Genomic DNA, 22,731 nt, shown 5'->3' with positions numbered 1-22,731 from the left:
TGGAGTGGGTTGCTATTTCCTTCTCCATTTTGGCTTTGCAGTGGTGCATAAAACATTTTTTTTTTTTGGAAATAGTTAACTATTATTCCTTCCTTTCTAATGAAATATGTCTATATTTTTCTTTTTATTCTTTTATTTGGGACATTAATCCTTTTAAGATCTGCTGATTCACTTTAGGATTATTACTCAGATAGTATATTTATAAACTATCCTGTCTGCTTATCAGATCTTATGTTGTTTTTCCATTTTAGTTTTCTGGAAATTCTGGCTTTCCCCTGATGTGTTTTAACACCCTAATGTGATAAATGTTTAGGAACGTCTTTGATTTATTTGTGTCATACATTTGTTTGTCGTGTAACATTTAAGAATTTTAGTTCTTTCACAAACAGCATCATCTTCCTTGATACCCAGGCTACATTTCCAACTATTTATCTCACATCTCCACTTGGATATCTAAAAGATGACTCAACCTAACATGTTCAAAGAAGAACTTTTGCTTCTAATATCTCCTACTCCATTGTGCTCCTTCCGTGTTCTTCTCATTTGAGTAAATGGAAAATCATCCTTCCAACTAAGCCCTAGAGCCTTTACCCTTCTCTTAAACATAACTTCAAGCCATCAGATCTTGTTGGTTTCTCGTCAGGGCTATTTAGAATCTGACCATTTCTCATTGGCTCCACTGATGCCAACCTGGTCTAATCTACCATTACTTTGTATTATTAAAATATCTTCCTACTTCTTAATCCCTACTTTGGTCCAGTTCCTGTCAGTCTGGCTGCAGTCTGTTTTACACTCTTCAGGCATAGTGATTCTTTTAAATACTAATTGGGATCATGTCACTCTTCAGCTCAGTAACCTGCAAGGGCTTCCTATCTGGTTCAGAGTGACTTTTTATCTCTCTCAATCATAAAGTAGTCACTGCTAGTAGGAAGTTTTGTATATGTTTTATATACACAGCTTCAGTTCAGTTCAGTTGCTCAGTTGTGTCTGCCTCTTTGTGACCCCATGGACTGCAGCTCACCAGGCTTCCCTGTCCATTACCAACTCCCGGAGCTTGCTCAAACTCATGACCATTGAGTCGGTGATGCCATCCAACCATCTCATCCTCTGTCATCCCCTTCTCTTCCCACCTTCAATCTTTCCCAGCATCAGGATCCTTTCCAGTGAGTCAGTTCTTCGGGCCAGGTGGCCAAAGTATTGGAGCTTCAGCATCAGTCCTTCCAATGAATACTCAGGACTGATTTCCTTTAGGATTGACTGATTTGATCTCCTTGTAGTCCAAGGGACTCTCAAGAGTCTTCTCTAACACCACAGTTTGAAAACATCAATTCTTTGGCTCCCAGCCTTCTTTGTGGTTCAACTCTGACATCCATACATGACTCCTGGAAAAACCATAGCTTTGACTAGACAGACCTTTGTTGGTAATGTCTCTGCTTTTTAATACGCTGTCTAGGTTGTCATAGCTTTTCTTCCAAGGAGCAAGCGTCTTTTAATTTCATGACTGTAGTCACCATCTGCAGTAATTTTGGAGCCCAAGAAAATAAAGTCTGTCACTGTTTCCATTGTTTCCCCATCTATTTGCCATGAAGTGATGAGACCAGATGCCATGATCTTCATATTTTGAATGTTGAGTTTCAAGCCAGCTTCTTCACTCTCCTCTTTCACCTTCATCAAGAGGCTCTTTAGTTTCTCTTTGCTTTCTGCCCTAAAGGTGGTGTCATCTGCTTATCTGAGGTTATTGATATTTCTCCTGGCAATCTTGATTCTGCTTGTGCTTCATCCAGCTCAGCATTTTGCATGATGTACTCTGCATATAAGTTAAATAAGCAGTGGCAGTATACAACCTTAATGTATTCCTTTCCCAGTTTGGAACACAGCTTAGGAAGATTGCTAAGACGTAAGCATCACGCTCACTCATGGTTTACAAATACTATAATAAGCGGATTTACCTACTTTGTCCCATTCCCATTTTAATTAAAAATTTTTGATTTTTCTGTTTTCAATCCATAGATCAAGCAATTAAAATGGAGCCTTTTTTGTTATAACAATAAAAGTAAGAATAACACCAAAATGTATTTGATTATACTGTTTAAAAATGCTTTTGATGTGTCAGTGGCTTTCAAAAGATTATACTATATTATTTATTGCAAAAAGATAGAAGATGCTTCTGAGATCAGCAGACAGTAGGCTGAATGAGAGAAGGGTTATGGCTGTAATAATGAGTGTCACAGTTTTTATTTCCACGAAGAGCAGTGTGTTCTTTAGTAGTTGGGGAGATTGCTTGAGGCCAGAGAAGAGGAGCTTCCTTGTGAGGTCGGGAGTCTTCACAGAATTTTTGGAAGGGGACTCATAGAATCAGAGCTAAAGGAAATGGATTGTACTGTAACCATTGGACTTCCTGAGGAGTGGATGATCACAGAAAGGTGGGTATCAGCTGGAGCCCTTGAGAAGAAAATTGCTCAAAACAAGTATTTGGAGATGTTTTGCTGGAAACTGAGATTTGCTAATTGCTAGATGAATAAAACAAATGGAGAGTAATGTTTATGAGAAAGAAAAAGGAGTAGTTCTGTTTTTGCAAGCTAAACTTCTTTATAGTTGCAAAATAGATATAACATAAACTTTACCATTTTGATCATTTAAATGTACATCCTGTGGTATTAAGGAAACGGCAACCCACTCCAGTACTCTTGCCTGGAATATCCCATGGACAGAGGAACCTGGTGGGCTGGAGTCCATGGGACCTCAAAGAGTCAGACATAACTGAGTGACTGAGCACACGAGTTTTATTGTGCAACTGTCATCATCATCCATCTCCATAATGTTTTTCATCTTCTCCAGCTGAAGCTCTATAAATATTTATTCCCTATTCCTCCCTCTCCCTGGCCTCTGGCAACTACAATCTTACTTTTTATCTCTGTGACTCTGTCTTAGATACCTAATTTGACTAGAATCATAAAGTATTTGTCTTTTTTGTGACTGGCTTATATTACTTAGCATAATGTCTTCAGGATTCATCCCTATTGAAGCATGTATTGGAATTTCTGTTCTCTTTAAGGATGATTAGTATTCCACTATAGACCCAGGTTTGATCCCTGGGTTGGGAAGATCCCCTGGAGTAGAGAATGGCTACCCACTCCAGTATTCTTGTCTGGAGAATTCCATGGGTGTAGGAGCCTTGTGGGCTATAGTCCATGGGGTTGCAAAGAATTGTATATGACTGAGTGACTAACACTTTCACTTTTTTCATACACACACACACACACCACATTTTGTTTATTCATTAATTTGCTGAAAGATACTTAGACTGTTCTACCTTTGGCTAATGTGAATAATGCAGCTGTGAACATGGATACAGAAATATCTGAGTCTCTGTGTTCAGTTCTTTTGGGTGTATACCCAGAAGTGGAATTTCTAGGTCATATGGTAGTTCTGTTTTTAATTTTTTGAGGAATTACTATAACATTTTCCAAAGCAGCTTCATTATTTACATTCCCACCAGCAATTCACGAGTATTCCAGTTTCTCCACGTCCACATCAAAACTTGTTTTCTATTGTTGTTGTTTTAATAACAGCCATCCTAATTTGTGTGAAATAGAATCTTATTATGGTTTTGATTTACATTTTTCTGATGGTTAGTAATATTGAACACCTTTTCGTTTGCTTATTGACCATTTGTATATTTTTCTTGGTGACATGACTGTTCATTCCTTTGCCTATTTTAAAATTGAGTTGTTTGTTTTTTAGTTGAGTTGTAAGAGTTCTTTACATATTCTGGGTATCAATCGCTACCAGACATATTTTTCTTTTATTCTATGAGCTGATTTTTTTACTTTTTAAAATTTAGTTCTTAATTTTAATGAAGTTCACTTTTCTATATTTTCTCTTGTTGCCTGTGCTTTTGGTTTCATAGCCAAGAAACCATTGCAAAACCCAATGTCATTAAGCTTTACCCCTGTATTTTCTTCTAAGAGTTTTATGGCTTATGGTTAAGTGTTCAATTCATTTTTAAATAATTTCTGTATATGGTGCAAGTTAAGGATCCAGCTTCAGTGTTTTGCATGTGGTTATTAAGTTTGTTTTTTTCCCCCATCACCACTTATTTAAAAGACTGTCTTTTCCCCCATTGAATGGCCTTGGCATCCTCATTGAAAGTCATTTGACAAGAATTTATTTCTGGGCTCTTCAGTCCATTGGTCTACATGTCTCTCTTTCTATCAGGATCATATTGTTTTGATTACTGTTGTTGCTGTTCAGTTGCTAAATTGTGTCCAACTCCTTGCGACCCCATGAATTGCAGCATGCCAGGCTTCCTTGTCCTTCATTATCTCAGGAACTATGAGACTTTCAGCTTTGTTCTTTTTCAAGACTGCTTTGACTGTTCAGGGTCCTTGAAATTCCATATGAATTTTAGGATAGGTTTTTTAATTTGTGCAAAAACTATCATTGGAATTTTAATAAGAATTGCACTGAATCTGTAAATTGCTTTGGGTAGTATTGCTATCTCAACAGTATTATGTTTTCCAATCCATGAATATGAGATGTCTTTCTATTTATTTGGGTTTTGTTTAGTTTCTTTTTTTTATCAGTGTTGTAGTGTTCAGAGTCCAAGTCTTTCACCTGCTTGGTTAAGTTTATTCCTAAGTACTTATTCTTTTTGATACTATTGTAAATAGAATTGTTCACTTAGTTTCCTTTTAAGATTTTGCATTGTTAATTTATAAAAATTAAACTAAGTTTGTGCGTTGATTTTGTATTCTTTAACTTTGCTGAATTCATTAATTAGTTCTAGTAGGGTTTTTTCGTTCTTTATTATTTTTTAATTTATTTATTTTAATTGGAGGCTAATTACTTTACAATATTGTGGTGGTTTTTGCCATACGTTGACATGAATCAGCCATGGGTGTACATGTGTCCCCCATCCTGAACCCCACTCCTGCCTCCCTTCCCATCCCATCCCTCTGGTTTGTCCCAGTGCACAGGCTTTGAGTACCCTGTTTCATGCATTGAACTTGGACTGGTCATCTATTTCACATTTGGTTCAATGCTATTCTCTCAAATCATCCCACCCTTGCCTTCTCCCACAGAGTCCAAAAGTCTGTTCTTTACATCTGTGTCTCTTTTGTTGTCTTGCACATAGGGTTGTTGTTATCATCTTTCTAAATTCCACATATATGCGTTAATATACGGTATTGGTGTTTTTCTTTCTGACTTACTTCACTCTGTATAATAGGCTCCAGTTTCCTCCACCTCATTAGAACTGACTCAAATGCGTTCTTTTTTTATAGCTGAGTAATACTCCATTGTGTATGTGTACCACGGCTTTCTTATCCATTTGTCTGCCAATGGACATCTAGGTTGCTTCCGTGTCCTGGCCACTGTAAACAGTGTTGCAATGAACATTGGGGTACACGTGCCTCTTTCAATTCTGGTTTTCTTGGTTTGTATGTCCAGCAGTGGGATTGCTGGGTCATATGGCCATTCTTTTTCCAGTTTTTTAAGGAATCTCCGCACTCTTCGCCATAGTGGTTGTGCTAGTTTGCATTCCTACCAACAGTGTAAGGGGGTTCTCTTTTCTCTACACCCTTTCCAGCATTTACTCTTTGTAGACTTTTTGATGGCAGCCATTCTGACTGGCGTGAGATGGTACCCCATTGTGGTTTTGATTTGTATTTCTCTGATAATGAGTGATGTTGAGCATCTTTTCATATGTTTGTTAGCCATCTGTATGTCTTCTTTGGAGACACGACTGAGTGACTGAACTGAACTGATGATCTACAAACAGAGGTAATTTTATATCTTTTCCACTTAGTTTTCTAGCCTATCCCTTTAGTTTTCATGAAAGGCAATGAAATTTGTTCCTTTTTCTTGTCTAAGTGTTCTGGCTAGGAATTCCAGTACTGTGTTGAATAGAAGTGGCAAAAAGTGGCATGTTTGTCTTATTCCTGATCTTAGAGAAAAAGCTTCCATAAAGTATGATGTTAGCTGTGGATTTTTCTTGTGTAGCCTTTATGATGTTGAGATAGTTTCTTTCTAATGCATGTTTTATCTCCCAGGTTTCTTTAAAAGGGATACCAGAATATGTATGAGTAGAATAATGAATTGGTTGCATATCAGGTGGGCAGTTTTGGACAGTTCACTTACCTCTCTGGACTTGACTTTCTTCATTTCAAAAATAAGGAGATTGGGTTAGATGAGGAATCTCAAACTTTTGTGTGCACTGGAACTTTCTGGGGTAAGTTGTTGAAAACATTTTGAGTTAGTAGTTCTGTATGGAGACCAGAGGTTTTTTATATCGCAGGCTTTTTTGATGTGGGTGTGTTTGTTCTCTGCAGTCCTTTATCAGTTCTAAAATTCTGTAAAGTATTCTTCATTGAGAGGTGACTGGGTATTCCTAAGAGGTAATGAAATACCGGGATTGGTGGTTGAGTTAGGGATTGTTCATTATTCCAGACAAGGTCTGTGTTTGTGGAGTAGTTGCTTCCTGAGTTTCTGGCATGTTGGAAAAAGACAAGGAATTATAAAATGTGGAGTCATTGTTTGAAAGTGTGAAAATAGCTGGCTCCAGAAGTAGTTGGCAATTCAGGAAGGAAGAACTTTTGAAAATGGAGGCAGAAGAGGGCCTAAGGAACAATTTTCCACAAAGAGACTTCGAGTGAGGTCACAATGCCCTTTGATTTATCAGCAAGAAGTCCTTGGTGGGACAGTTTCTAGTAGGGGAATTCCAAAGAGCAGTGCTGGAAATCAGAGGAAAAAAATGTTGCAATAGGTGAAAAACTGATGGCCCATTTACATATATAAACATGCCCGCCCTCATGGGCAAAATTTATGTAAATATTTGTGCAAAGTTAGTAACGGCTCTACTGTATTTATTTAGTCTAAGAATTCAGAGTTCATTAAAAAAAATGAAATGGAAAGTTTCTCTCCCATAATTCCCCAAGGGCTGTTAAATTTTTATTTTTAGTTCTCTTAATGTTAAATAATTTATCTCTGCACTATTTTTAGACCCATCAAAAGACATTATCTTTTGTCTGCCTGTTATGAAATGTGAAGACTCTATCACACTGTGCTGTGCTTCTTCCTTTCTTTCCTCTACCTCTTGGTTTTTATTTCTTACATTTCAGATTTTCTGGTAGCGTTAGCAGGAATGTACAGTTAAAACAGACTTGGAGAGGGAGGGCATAGGTTTAGAGTTATGTGGTAAGTTGCTGTCTTCTGCCTCTGGGGAGAACCACGAAGGTCAGCTCAACTACATGTACCTTCCTTTGATGAGCTGCTAACAGCTGCTGCTCAGCATACAAGGCTTTGGAAGGCTGATGGGAAGGGATGGAGAGAAATGTTGTGGAGGAAAAACATTGCATTTTTTCTTCTCCATTATTTTTTAAAGGTGAGAAGGGACCAGAAGATGAAGTGCCTATTAGAATTTTGTTCTGGTTTAAATGGCTAACCACTGATGGGTTTTAAACAAGGAAATAACATTATCTGACTTATATTTTAAGAAGATCCTTCTGGCAATTTATAGATGGCTGTAGAGGGATAAGAGTTGTAGGAAGGGGATCAGTTAGGAGGTGCTCACAGTTGTCCAGGGCAGAGTCTATGTGGCCCTGCACAAAGATGGTAGCAGAGGAATTAAAAGAAAGTAGTTCAAAGAAGGCAGAGAGCTGAAGAATTGTTGCTTCTGAACTATGGTGCTAGAGAAGACTCTTGAGGGTCCCTTGGAAAGCAAGGAGATCAAACCAGTCAATCTTAAAGGAAATCAACCCTGAATACTCTTTGGAAGGACTGATGCTGAAGCTGAAGCTCCAATACTTTGGCCACCTGATGGAACAGCTGACTCACTGGAAAAGACCCTGATGCTGGGAAAGATTGAAGGCAGAAGGAGAAGAGGGTGACAGAGGATGAAATGGTTGGATGGCATCACGAACTTGGGCAAACTCCGGGAGGTGATAAGGGACAGAAGCCTGGGGTGCTGCAGTCCATGGCGTTGTGAAGAGGTTGCCAAGGTTGCAAAGGTTGCCAAGACCCACGACTTAGTGACTGAACAACAACAACAAAAGTTGATTAGAGATATATTTAGTGGTGAAGACTTCAGACTGTTGATGTAGGGCTGGGTGAGCTAGAAAAGTCTTGCTAGAATGATAACCTTCCAAAGATGTCCACGTCCTAATCCCCAGAAACTGAGTATGTTACCATATGTGGTGGTAAACGGTGGCTCTGATCACTAAATTCTAACATGTGGAGAGGGTTTCCCATAGCAGCAAGGAATTCTCAGGACACAAAAATGTATATGATACTGCAATTCATTTCTGACATTATTTACCTGGAGATAGGTAAATAAAATCACCCTCATTTCAGATGCCAGTTGCAAGCATTGGTTATCACCTGTACTTCTGAGCGACTGGCTGTAAATTAGAGGTGCCCATGACCTCCTTAGGTTTGATTAATTTGCTTACAGCAGCTCAGAGCTCAGAGAAACATTTTGCTTGCTAGATCGTTGGTTTATTATAAAAGGAGATAACACAGAAACAGCCAGGTGGAAGAGATGCGGAAGGCAAAGTACGAGGAAAGGGCGTGGGGCCTCCATGCTCTCTCCTAGCCACCACTCTCTCCGAATCTCCATGTGTTCACCAAACCAGAAGTTCTCTTAATCTCCTTTTTTGTTGTTTTTAAGAACACTTCATTGCATAGGAATGATTGATGAAATCATTGGCCACTGAACCTCCAGCTTCTCTCCCTTTCCCGGAGGTCAGAGGGTGGAACTAAAAGTTCCAATTCTCTATTCAGGATTGGTTCCCCTGGCAACCAGCCCCCATCCTTAGATGCTTTCCAAGAGTCATCTCAATAGCAAAAACCTAGTTGTGGTGAAAAAGGGCTTGTTACGAATAACAGGACACCTTTATGGCTCTGAAATACTTTCAAAAACTAGTGACAGAGACCAACTGTGATGACAAAAGATGCTCCTATTGCTCTTACTGCCCAGGAAATTCCCAGGGTTTGGGGAGCTGTGAACCAGGAACCGTGGATGAAAATATATGTATAAATTTTTGATCATGTGACCAAATTCATATATTTCTTATAAATCACAATATTGCACATGGCAAGTAGACCTTGTAAATGTGATCAAGGTAAAGATGGGGAGTGTGTCCTTGAATATTTCAGTGGGCAGTGTCATCACAGGTCCGTATCATCACAGAAGCAGAGGTTGGAGAGATGCGAGGAAGGATTATTACTGAGCTGGCTGACTGATGTGCTCAGAAGCTAGTGCTATGGCTCTGGCTTTGGAGTAAACAAACAACTTTATTTTGAGGTCATCCAGCAAGGAGACAGGAGACAGGACTCAAATCTGTATATCCCATCCAGGGTTCAGGGCAAAATTTAAGGGCAGACTTGGCAGAAGCTGATTGCCTGGTCTCAAAACAGTCCTCTCTGGAAGCCAGGTTTCCTTGCTGAAGAACTTCTCCCTTCAAAAAGGGCTCTAGTGGCAGCATTTCTGTCTGTAAAATAACTCCAGGTTTGAATAATCGGCCACTTGCTTCAAGAAAGCAAAGCCAGTTTAAGGTCGTCAGTGCTGTTTCAATTTCCCCCTTTTTCTTTATACATTCCTCAGGCTTGAGGGAAATCATGTGCCGACTGCTCTAGCTGCTTCCTGCTGATTAGGGGTGTGGATTTTTATGAGAAGAATGAAATTATTTTGTACTTAATTGTAAGTATTCTTGAGTCCCACCTTGAACTCTTACATCTTGGGCAATTATCATGCTAGTGGGGAGACCTTTTTAAGTAGATAAGGCAGACAATATGTACAAAATTTTATAAGACCCGTGAAGGTGTCTACAAATATCAGAAAATGTCTGTAATTTTCCATGGCTTTTGGCATAGCAGTAAAGTCAATTTGCCAGTCAGTGCCTGGTTCTTTGCCTTGGTTTTACACCTCTTTTATTGTTGGGGTGGCTTGGTTTTTGGATTGTTTCTGACCAGGTCAGACAATTGTGTTACCTTTTGGTTGGTCCTTTGTGTTTGTCGACCAGCAGTAAATTGTAGCCAGTGATGGGTAAGTCACTGCCATAATGGTTTCCTTAATGTAGTTAAGTCATAACTCTTTTCATTAACTGCTCAGGTATAAGCATTAGTCCTTGTTATAAATCCAGTCTTCTTTGGTTGTTTGGTACCGATCATCTAAGTCTTAAGGTTCATCATGAAATCTTCCTTCAGGCCGTGCCTCCCTGCGCTTGGCGCGGTCTTTACGTCGGAGCCCCGAGAATAAGTGTATCCGGCCATTCATACGCCCAACCTCGGCTCTCGGTGGTCGGATTTCGTGTCCTATCGGGCCGAAAGGGTGACGGCGCCTCTAGGATGAAGCTTGTGAGCATGCAGAGCCGGGAAAAGAGTACTTAGAAGCTGCAGAGGTTTATTAAGAAATAATGTAACCCAATTCTGGAATGTTTCAAGTCAGGGATGGACTTTTTTGATTTCATTTTTGATGAAATTGAGTCACAAAACTGTAACCATTGAATTAAAGAATGGAACACAAGTCCACGGAACAATCACAGGTGTAGATGTCAGTATGAACACACACCTTAAAGCAGTGAAAATGACCCTGAAGAACAGAGAACCTGTACAGCTGGAAACACTGAGTATTCGAGGAAATAACATTCGGTATTTTATTCTGCCAGACAGCTTACCTCTGGATACACTACTCGTGGATGTGGAACCAAAGGTGAAGTCTAAGAAAAGGGAAGCTGATGCAGGAAGAGGCCGAGGCCGAGGAAGAGGACGTGGCCGAGGCCGAGGCAGAGGCAGAGGGGGTCCTAGGCGATAATGTCTCTCAAGACTACTATCTCAAAGTAGTGGGGCAGGAAGACGGATACGTGACAGAGGAAGATTAAGGCCAAGGCAGAGAAATGTGAAGTCCTAAGCGATAATGTTGCTGGAGCTTACTGTTTCACAGGGAAGAATGTTCAAGTTTTTTGTACAGGCTTTGTTTGTTTGTAGCAGTTTTTAATAAACATAAATGTAACAACAACAAAAAAAGAAATCTTCCTTCATCTGCTTTCTCTAGATCCATATCTGAATACTGAGACTTAAAGAGGGATAGGTCCGCTCTCGGGATGAGTGCTAAGGCCTTAGGATCTGGTTTTTTGGTTCTGGCTGCCTGTTTTGTGACCTGATCAGGCAAATTATTTCCGTTAGCTGTATAACATCAGTCTTTTGGTGGCCCTGGGCAATACAGTATGATTACTCCTAACATCATTATAATAGTCTAGTAAGACCAATATCTTCTCCATATGTTTTTTTTCTTCCAGATGTTAGTAGATTCGCCTTCTGTGTGGCTCCTTGTGTGTGCACAGTAGAGAAGGCATACTTAGAATCAGTGTAAGTGGTTATCTTTTATTTAGCCCTAAGGTACAGGGTTCTCTTAAAGGCTATGAGCTCTGCCTCTTGGGCAGACGTTCCTGGAAGGAGGGCTTCCACTTCTAAGACTTCAACTTCCTGATGAATTACTGCTGCTTATTCAGCCTTTCAGAGCCCCCCGTCCACGAAGTTGCTCCCATGTGTAAACATTTCTGTATCTGGTCGATCAGGCAGGTTGGGTCTGCTAGAATAGACTTCTTTAGTATTCATATACAGTCCACAAGCCAAGGTAGCTTCTAGAAGCCAGAAAGGTAAGGAAACAGATTTTCTTCCAGAGCTTCCAGGAGAAACTGCCCTGCTGACACCTTAACTTTAAGCTCTAGACTTCGATTTTGGACTTCGGATTTCCAGAAGTGTAAGGTAGTTATTTGTGTTGTCTTAAGTCACAAAATTGGGCTTCTCAGGTGGCTCAGTAGTAAAGAATCCACCTGCCAATACAGGAGATGTGGGTTTGATCCCTGTGTCAGGAAGATCCTCTGGAGAAGGAAATGGCAACCCACTCCAGTATTCTTGCCTGGGAAATCCCATGGACAGTGGGCTACAGTCCATGGGGTCACAGCAGAGTCAGACATGACCTAGCGACTGAACAGCAACAGCAAGTTACAAAATTATGGAAATTTGTTATAGCAGTAATAGGAATGGGGTCAAGGATGACTGTCAGCCTTTTTCCTGGGGAGTAGTTCATAGTTTTGGGTATTTGATGTGTGCTCAATAGTGGCTGACTCTTTGCAACCCCATGGACTACACCTGCCAGGCTCCTCAGTTTGTGGATTTTCTAGGTAAGAATGCTGGAGTGGGTTGCCATTTCCTTCTCCAGAGGATCTTCCTGACGCAGGAATTGAACCTATGTCCCTTACATCTCTTGCATTGGCAGGCAGGTTCTTTAACACTAGCAACACCTATGGGAATAGGCTCCTATTTCTCAATACAGGAAAGGCTCAGGGGGAAAGAAGGCTAGGAGGAAATGGAAACTCCCCTCTTCAGGCGGACAGTTGGTCATCATTGAGACAGTTGGTCATCATTGGGATATGTTGATGGGTGAGTTGGCCTTCGTCTCAAGGGCAGCCCGGGGTGGGATGGAAATGTGGGAGCTACCAGCATATAAATCATATTTTGAAACCTGAGGTTTTATACCCCTGGAGAAAGCATATTACATTAATCATGGAAAGACAGCTTAGTAACTTCCAAACAGAGGCCACATACAGACTTATTCCCCTTCATTTCTTGCTGTTTAAATTACAGTTGTTTTCTTTTGAGTCACCAAATGACATTTCAAAAGATAATAATAAGCTGCCACTTTGGAAGAAAAAAAAAACCACATTAAGCATCCTTTTAAAAGATCACATTTCTGGACTGTATAGATAGTTGCAGTATTTCTTTCTTCATTGCTTTTGAAGAATACATGTGAGCTCACTTAACAGATTTAGACCTAAAGTTTAATTTGGAGGATTTTTATGGGTATAAGGTTTTAAGAATTTGTTTCTTACCGGGTGGATAACCTTTACTTTTGAAAGAGCCAAACTCCCCTTTTCTGTTGGTATCAGTTGCTTCGTGCTGTTTTGTTCCAGGGGTTTCAGTTGAAAATGAGCTTTGAAATTAAAGTTAAATTTTATGTAAAGGCAGCCCATGTAGAGCAATATGTAAACTCACATTTCTCCTAAACATACATATCAGGGGTTCTCAACCAGGACCAGTTTTGTATTCCCTGAGGGACATTTAACAGTGTCTGGAGATATTTTTGGATGTCCTATGGGGATGGGATGCTACTGGCATCTCCTGGGTAGAGACCAAGGAGGCTGCCAAACATACCACAATGCACGGGATAGCCCCTCCCCCGACTTCACATCAAAGATGTATGTAGCCTAAAATGTCAGTAGTGCTAAGGTTGGCAGACCCTGTAATAGAACTTGTACACCTACAGGTTAAGAAAATGGGAATTATTATCTTTCTGTCCCTTTAAAAGTGAAAGTCGCTCAGTTGTGTCCGACTCTTTGTGACCCCATGGACTATACAGTCCATGGAATTCTCCAGGCCAGTTGGGTAACCTTTACCTTGCTCCAGAGGATCTTTGCAACCCAGGGACTGAACTCAGGTTTCCTGCATTGCAGGCAGATTCTTTACCAACTGAGTCACAAGGGAAGCCTAAGAATATTGGAGGGAATAGCCTATCCCTTCTCCAGTGGATCTTCCCAACCCAGGAATCGAACCGGGGCCTCCTGCAGGCAGATTCTTTACCAACTGAGCTATCAGGGAAGCCCTCTGTCCCTTTACATATATACTGTTCCTACATAAATCTGATTGCTCATTGAGCTGGGAGACTTAGTTTTGCTGCCCAGTTGCAAGTACTTCAACATTCTTGCGGATTCTTTAAGTGTTATTTTGTGAGGAAACTGGCTAATTTAGTGTTAACTGGTTTGGAAGGCAAAGAAGAGTTTGAAATAAATTTAAATGACTTCTTTGGGGGCTAAAATGAAAGTGCTAAATGTATTATAGTCCTGTTTTGGGGAAAATTTCATATTCTATAAGCAGTTTTTATTTTGGATTGTTTATCAGGTAGCGCTAACATTGTGTCCTTGTTCAGTTCAGTTCAGTTGCTCAGTTGTGTCCAATTCTTCGCAACCCCATGAATCGGCAGCGTGCCAGGCCTCCCTGTCCATCACCATCTCCTGGAGTTCACTCAAGACTCACATCCATCGAGTCAGTGATGCCATCCAGCCATCTCATCCTCTGTTGTCCCCTTCTCCTCCTGCCCCCAATCCCTCCCAGCATCAGAGTCTTTTCCAATGAGGTGGCCCAAGTACTGGAGTTTCTCAGCTTTAGCATCATTCCTTCCAAAGAACACCCAGGACTGATCTCCTTCAGAATGGACTGGTTGGATCTCCTTGCAGTCCAAGGGACTCTCAAGAGTCTTCTCCAACACCACAGTTCAAAAGCATCAATTCTTCAGTGCTCAGCTTTCTTCACAGTCCAACTCTCACATCCATACATGACCACAGGAAAAACCATAGCCTTGATGGACCTTTGTTGGCAAAGTAATGTCTCTGCTTTTCTAGTTGTGACTAATTAAATACTGCCCTGATACAGTTATTTACTTATTTCAGGTAAAAAAAAAAATCACTTGAAGTAGCTATAATTGAAAAAAATAAAATTGTAAAAATTGCTTTGCTTCTTATTCTTTGGCATTATTGAAATAGAATAAGCATTTTGATTTTAAAATGTACTAATATATTGAAGAAAAGCCTCCTTCCTATCATTTGCTAACTTAAGTAGCAGTCAGGAACAGATGTGGGAATAAAGACATTTGTACGATGATCTCAAGTCTCTTCACTCCTAGATGCAATGTGAACTTTAATTAAAATTGCTTAGAGACTTTCAGAAACCCACATTATTTAGTAGGGTGTGGGATATACTTTAATTTCTTGCAATTTAAGATTAAGCCCCTAAAGGTAAATTGGTGCAGCCACTGTGAAGAACAGTATGAAGGTTCCTTAAGAAACTAAAAATAGTCACCATATGATCCTGCAGTTCCATTCTGGGCATATATCCTGAGAAAATTATAATTCAAAAAGATACATGCATCCCAAATGGGCTGTAAAGCACAAGGAGCTCAGCTCGGTGCTCTGTGATAACCTAAGGGGATGGGATGGAGGGGTATTGGGGGGAGGCTCAAGAGGGAGGGATTTGAATACATTTAGCTGATTTACTTCATTGTACAGCAAAGACTAATACAACATTGTAAAGCAATTATACTCCAATTTAAAAAAATAGAAAAAAAAGATCCATGCAGTCCAATCAGTTCCATAGCAGCACTATTTGCAATAGCCAGGATATGGAAGCAACCTAAGTGTTCATTGATGGATGAATGGATAAAGAAGATGTGGGATATATACACAACGGAATATTAACTATAAAAAAGAGTGAAATAATGCCATTTGCAGCAACATGGATGGACCTAGAGATTATCATATTAAGTGAAGTAAGTCAGATGGAGGAAGACAAGTACCATATGATATCACTTATATGTGGAATCTAAAAAAATGATATAAATGAACTTATTTACAAAACAGAAATAGACTCACAGACTTAGAAAATGAATTTATGGTTACCAGAGGGTATAGTGTGGGGGTGGGGAGGGAGAGAGAGATTAGGAGTTTGGGATTAACATATACATACTACTGTGTATCCCTGGAGAAAGGAAAGGCTACCCACTTCAGTATTCTGGCCTGGAGAATTCCGTGGACGGTATATCCCATGGTTGCAAAGAGTTGGACACGACTAAGCAACTTTCACTTTCACTACTTTGTATAAAATAGATAAACGACAAGGATCTACTGTATAGCACAAGGTACTATATACAGTGTCTTGATAACCTATAATGGAAAATAATCTGAAAATGGATATATACATATATAGATATGAATCACTTTGCTGTACACCAGAAGTTAACACAACATTGTAAATTAACTATACTGTGATTTTAAAAAGTGGTTAAAAAATTAAAGTAAAAAAGAGAAATATTTAGAGGTTGTGCATTTTAATTCTCCAGGGACATAACAATTGAAAAAAATGGACTAAAAGTTTCTTGTTAATAAAGAGAAGAAAAGTCAAGTAAAAAAAAAATAATTAGGCCCCTAAGATTGTAGATACAGTTAGTAGGTTAAAATCACAAGGTGTATACCTTAAAAAATTCCTAAAATGAGATATATGACAGTGTACTTCTAAAAGCAGTGACCAGTTTGAAATAGTAAAAGTAATTAAGATAGGACCACTTTCAGAATATGGAGGTGGACTTTTGGAAAATCAAAGATAAACATTGTATTGTTTCTTTGGAATACTTAATACAGATACGTTAATACTTTCAACTTATTTGGTTTGTTAAAGAACTAACATACTCATTTGCTAATCATTCTTTTGTAATTTTAACACACGCACATATATTTACACAAGACATATGAAAATGATGCTCTTGGACTTAAATTCTTTTGGGGGAATTTGTAGTGTGTTATATACCACTTGGATTCCAGAGTGGTACTGTTGTAACAGAAAATATTATTGTAAAACCCAGTGAGTGAGTTGCTTTGTACTGACTTCTGTAGTCCCCTTCTCCCCATCCCCTTATCCCCAGTTATCTTAGCTTTCTCATTCAAGCCCAAATTACTTTAGATGGTAAGTTATCTGCTGAATGGTACTCTTATTACTTCTTAAACTGAAATATTTTTGTATCCCCAACATTCATTCATTCATTCATATGCTCAATTGTTCATTTGATTATCACTCAGTAAATGTTAATGAAAAGATATATCTATATGCTTATATCTAACTGCTAATTCCACATCTCTGCTTATATATACTGGAGAAGGCAATGGCACCCCACTCCAGTACTCTTGCCTGGAAAATCCCATGGACGGAGGAGCCTGGTGGGCTGCAGTCCATGGGGTCGCTAGGAGTCGGACACGACTGAGCAACTTCACTTTAACTTTTCACTTTCATGCATTGGAGTAGGAAATGGCAACCCACTCCAGTGTTCTTGCCTGGAGAATCCCATGGACAGAGGAGCCTGGTGGGCTGCTGTCTATGGGGTAGCACAGAGTCGGACACGACTGAAGCGACTTAGCAGCTTATATATACAATGAGCATGTCAAACTTAATAGATTTCAAATAGACATTCTGAGTTCTCACTACCACTTTTTCCTTCTGTAGCATTCCCCATTTCAATACATTGCTCACTCCTTCTGGTTATTTAGGCCAAAATTTCTTGGTCCCCTTATTTCGTTTATAATACATATCTGATCTGTAAGTAACTCTTGTTGACTCTGCTTGCACTAGCTACCCAGAATCCGACAACGTCTCAACTCCACTGTTACTACCCATGTTAAACCCATCATCAACTCCTGCCTGGATTATTACAACAGCCTCTTAACTGGACTTTCTGCTTTCTCCCCTGTCCCCTCACCTTTAGTCTTTTGTCAATGCAACAGCCTTAGTGAATTTTGAAAAGTGGAAGGCAGGCTCCTTGGCTCAAAATCCTCAGTGACTTCCCGTTTCATTATGAGTAAAACGCAGAGGACTCACAAGATCCTAGATAGCTGAACTTCTCTAACTTCAGTTGCTTCTTTAACTTCAATGCCTACAACACCCTGCTTGATCCAAACTGGCTTTATTGCAGTTCTTTAACATATCCGCTATGTTCCTGCCTCAGAACTTTTGCAACCACTGTTCTCCCCGCCGGGAATTCTTTCTGCAGATATCCTTGTGGTTTGTTCCTTCACCTCCCACTCTTTGCTCAAATGCTCTTTGCACCTTTTCAAAGAGTTCTCTCTGTCCACTTTATTTAATACTGTCACTTCTTCATACTCTACACTCCCTTTGCCTCTTACTTCCTTTATTCCTTTTACCTATAGCATTTATCACCATCTAGTGTGTTTTGCATTTATCAGTTGATTCAATTTCTCCCCATTGCCCCTCAACACATTCTAAAATATAAACGCAAGGAAACCGGAGCTTCAGGTTGAAACATGGTAGATACGATAATTATTTGTTGAATGGGTAAATGATTTCATGTGTGATGTAGAAGCCAAGGAGGTCACATTTAATCTGAGGAAATAGATGTGTTCCAAAGTACTATTTTTATTTTTGTATGTCTTCAAGGTTCCATGTAATTATAGGTTCTCATTTGGAAATAAAAGTGAGCTTTAGTGAACCTAAAACATTCTGGAGACATAGGGAGAGCGATCATTTGCTTTCTAAAATAATCAGAATATTCTGCATAGCAGTCAGTATTCTAAATGCTAGTTTTAAAAATTGTGTGACTACAGGCTGTGTGGTTGGCATTTTGAAGAATTCTATCGAAGTTGAATGTTAAAGAAGATGAAGTCACATCAATATTAGCTTTTCTACGTCTAACTTTGAGTAAGGTATGTGTAGTGCCCATGTTACTAGTTTTGAGTAATATTATGATACACGACAGTTGTGAGCCTGTGTCCCGGAACACAATTTAATAACGTGACTTTTGAAGCCTGCTGCTGCTGCTAAGTCACGTCAGTTGTGTCTGACTCTGTGTGACCCCATAGACGGCAGCCCACCAGGCTCCACCGTCCCTGGGATTCTCCAGGCAAGAACACTGGAGTGGGTTGCCATTTCCTTCCTAATAGCATCTATTTGTGAAATGAGAAAATCCATTTTCGGTTTGGCCCCCAGTTTATAAGTTACTCTTTTCATGCAAAAGGGCAGAATGCAACCCTTCCACGGTCATAACTAAGATCAGAAGAAAGGACAGAGCCAGACACAACTGAGAACTGGAAAAGACAGAACTCTTTCTAACCCATAAATGTAGACAGAGCTGGGTCCTGTCTGCCCAGGACCTGTCTTCTCTACAAGACAGAGCTGAGTTGTAACGTACAACTTGTGACACACATCTCCCAGAGGGCAGTTAAGGGAAGCACAGACCTCTCAGGAATACTGTTGTCAGATAGCTGTGTGTGTACCATGAACTCAGAAGCAGAGCCTGAAACATTTCTTCAAGTAGAAATAACAGAGCTGATCTAGAGATTCCAATACAGATCAGTTCTGGGCAAGAATAGTGTTAGGCCCACCAGTGAAGATCAATGGAGTCAAGGTAACTCGAGAAATCTGGCCTGGACAGGTCTGCTTAGCCTCTCTAGAGTATACATTTTCAGTAGTTTTTAAATGAAGGAGACATGGACATTAATATTTGAATTTGCTCTGTATAATTTATGGTTTGTTGTATGTAATAATCGGAGATGGCAATGGCACCCCACTCCAGTACTCTTGCCTGGAAAATCCCATGGATGGAGGAGCCTGGTTGGCTGCCGTCTATGGGGTCGCTAAGAGTCGGACATGACTGAGCGACTTCACTTTCACTTTTCACTTTCATTCATTGGAGAAGGAAATGGCAACCCATTCCAGTGTCCTTGCCTGGAGAATCCCAGGGGCCGGGGAGCCTGGTAGGCTGCTGTCTATGGGGTCGCACAGAGTCGGACACGACTGAAGCGACTTAGTAGTAGCAGTAGTAGTAGTAGTATGTAATAATGCTTAGGTGAGCCGTGTAATTACTGTCTCATTTTGTATTTCAGACTCATTCATTCTTAATTAATCCTTATGTAGTCATCTTAAAGATCCAAATGAAAGAACCTTCTTTTGCTCTAGATAGATATTTGAGTTGACTTGAGTCCACTGGACTTCATAGGCAGCATTCCAAGGACCAGAGTGGGAAGCCCAGGAAAGTAGGGCTTGTCATGGAGAGCTGCCTCTCAAAGCATTTTTTTTTTCTTTTAGGAAAGTATTAATGTTAAATAAGCAAATTAAAAAAAGAAAACACCTGTCATGTATATAAGTCAAAGACATTAAGCATGGAACTTGGTGTTTTTTTTTGTTTTGTTTTCTGAACCTTATATCCTACTTCTCTTCTTTTATTTAAATTATTTAGTGGATGTTCAGTAATTCTTGCTAGAAAGGCAGAATTTGTTCTTGTTTTATCATGGAAGTGTCAGCAGCGAGAGAAGCACTGCTTGGAGACTCACAGTTTGGTGATGTAGAAATTGACGAGGAAAAAGAACCAGGTGAATCACACCTCAGCTACTAGATTAATGCGTCAAATTAAATGTTACTATTCAGGAAGGTAACAGAAAGAAACTGCTTCCATGGTAACTGTTGTCCGAGTTGTATTTTCACTCATCTTTCAGAAAATATATGAAAGCTAAATAATATAGCTGTTGTGATACTTGTAATGATTTACTCATTTTCAAATGGCAAGAGCCCTAAGGCTTATGATTTCATCTCTCTATCCACCAACATTAATCACTAAGGGTAAATGTATAGAAGACAGTTCATATAAATGTCCAGAGATGATTTTTCTGTGAAAGTGTATTGTTCACAAAGTTCTTTTGGGTTGCTAAATGATCACTAAGGAAAATCTTAATGTGACCCATTAGGGCTTAAAAGACCCCCTCGAGCCCTCTTATAATATTAGAGGTAGCTTCTCTTCTTTGGCTGATCATGAGGAATTTTGCAAATACATTTTTAGTAGAGATAACTCATGATTTATTCACTGAAATATCTGATGGATTATCCATGCCTATTTTCTCTCTTCTTCAGTGTCTGTCTTTTGTCTGAATCCTACTTTGAGAGCATCTCAAACTGAGGAGTAGGTAAAAAAAGGGAGGAAGCTGAAACTGGATTCTTTTTAAAACTGGTTTATTTAGAAGAGTGCTCTTATAAAAGATTTGGTCTGAAATTAGAATTCAACCTGCTGTCCTTTTTTTTCTGTATTATCAGATTGGATAATTGGATGTTGGCTAGATTTCTTTCAGAACAGACGTTCTATCTTCCTTGGCGAGGCTGCCACAGAGAACAAGGTCAAACAGTGTCCTGCTTCTTTCACAGGGAGAGCCTGATCTGCTATGACCTGTGCAAAGTCTGTGGTTTGTGGTGTTTTGGTATTGTTTCTGTAATATCTGTCCAGGCTAGGATTTCCGCTTCCTAGTTTAAGGGTGAAAGATAGGTTAATTAACAAAATATCTTAGTATTTGTTGGACTTGTGTTCACATGACTTACTGATCTCGTGTATTCCTTGTTTTGTAATAAATTACCATGTTTTAATTCTCACAATTAAACTTTACAATCCAAACTGTAGTTTAACCCTCCAGAATGGAAGGCTTTCCTGTCTTTTACCTTAAAAGCATGTTTCTTAAGTCTGTATTTGTTAGGAAACACTTAGAAATACTTTGAAATTTTATCCTATTGAATCAGTCCTAGAACTATCTGAATTCTATCTTTAAATGCTGAGAAGGATCTCTCCAACAAGCTTTTCTTAGTTCTCTCTAGACCTCAACATTCTCATTCCTCATATTTAAGTGTGCTTGCTATGTATACTGTGTACTTGTTCATACTAAATTGAGTAATCAATCATGGTTACATCATCTGTGGTGTCTTTATAAATAATATTACTATTATCATTTAACTAAAGTATTATATTTCTTTTTGACTTCTCATTTCATTTCCCTAACCAGACTATAAACTTTTTGATATAAATACTCATTCTCCTATACTTTTGGGTTTGCCTGGTCGCTCAGACAGTAAAGAATCTGCCTGTAATGTGGGAGACCTGGGTTCGATCCCTGGATTGGGACGATCCCCTGGAGAAGGGAATGGCTACCCACCCCGTATTCTGGCCTGGAGAATTCTATGGACTGTGTAAATACTCATTCTCCTATACTTTTACATCTGCCATGGTGCTTTATACAAGGTAGGGGTTCAGTGCAAGTTTGTTAATGGGTTAGCCAATAATCTGTGAAATGGAACATGGGAGAAGGAAATGTGATATTCTTTCTCACAAGCTACCTATTTAAATGAATCTTGGGAAGAACATTGAACAAATTACCTTAATTTGCAAAATTGCCTTCATGTAACATTTGCAGCTGTTCCACTTCTCAGGGAAATGATTCATATTATTTTAAAGACATGACAACGAGAACAAGGTCAAAACTTAATACCTGATGGTAATTAGCAATACAGATATAAAAGTTGCAAATTTTGCAGAATCTAAGTGCACACTGGATTTGCTAGGAGGTGGCCAGCTATAATGGGAGGGAGCTTTTAAGATGGAGCTGACTGATAACCTTTGTAAAACAGTAATATAGTTTTCTTTTTCTGTTTTTCTTTCTCCTTTTACTTTACCCCCCTCCTTTCTAAATTATTGAGCTCTTCCTATGTGGCCAGCCTTTTCTAGGAAGTTTCTGTTACATTATCACATAATTTAATCATTGCATACATCCTGTTGGTAAGCTATTATTGTTTATATTTTAATGACCAGGAAACATTGAGGTTTGGAGACTTAAGGACTTCTGGCATGAACTTCACACTTTTTCTCACTGAACCTGATCTTTCTTTGATGTGCAACCTTGGACAAAAAACATCATTTGACTCCTTTGTGCTTTTTAAAAATGTCTTTCTTCTAGAAGAGGCAAATGAGAAAAACCTGCCTTACTAGCTTCATATTATTCTAGATAACTGAGATAATTAAAACATGAGAAATATCGAGCATTATTATTTTTATTATATATGAGTCTTGACCGCATTGGTGATCACCAATGAGCAAACTTAGAATAAGGGATTAGAACAAGATTGTAATTTAAAATGATCTGTTGATGTTTTCTTTTGCACTTTAACACTCCTAAAACATGTTCCCATATTTGAGTTTTTGCATTACACAGAAAAAAATCCACAAATTGTACTTTTATGTGTCTTTAGCTGTGCGATAAACCCAGATTAGTCAGGTACAGAAAAGCCTGAATGAGCTAAAAGAAA

General features: G+C 39.2%; 1 protein-coding gene and 1 pseudogene across 9 annotated transcripts in view; both read left to right on the top strand.

Annotated features, from left to right (window-relative positions):
* Window positions 1-22,731, top strand: part of ADAM23 (ADAM metallopeptidase domain 23) — a 191,833-nt gene that overhangs the window by 17,013 nt on the left and 152,089 nt on the right. The gene's annotated exons all lie outside the window — the stretch shown is intronic.
* LOC147377968 (small nuclear ribonucleoprotein Sm D1 pseudogene) lies at window positions 10,458-11,029 on the top strand (annotated as a pseudogene). The gene has a single exon (XR_015143303.1). The product of XR_015143303.1 is annotated as a small nuclear ribonucleoprotein Sm D1 pseudogene (transcript).

This window comes from Bos grunniens, chromosome 2 (genome assembly GCF_055505025.1).
Source record: "Bos grunniens cultivar Pamir isolate PY7600 chromosome 2, Bosgru_T2T1.0, whole genome shotgun sequence".
Classification (NCBI taxonomy): Eukaryota; Metazoa; Chordata; class Mammalia; order Artiodactyla; family Bovidae; genus Bos; species Bos grunniens.
Note: the sequence above shows the minus strand (reverse complement) of the source record. Positions and strands in the feature narration are given on the sequence as shown.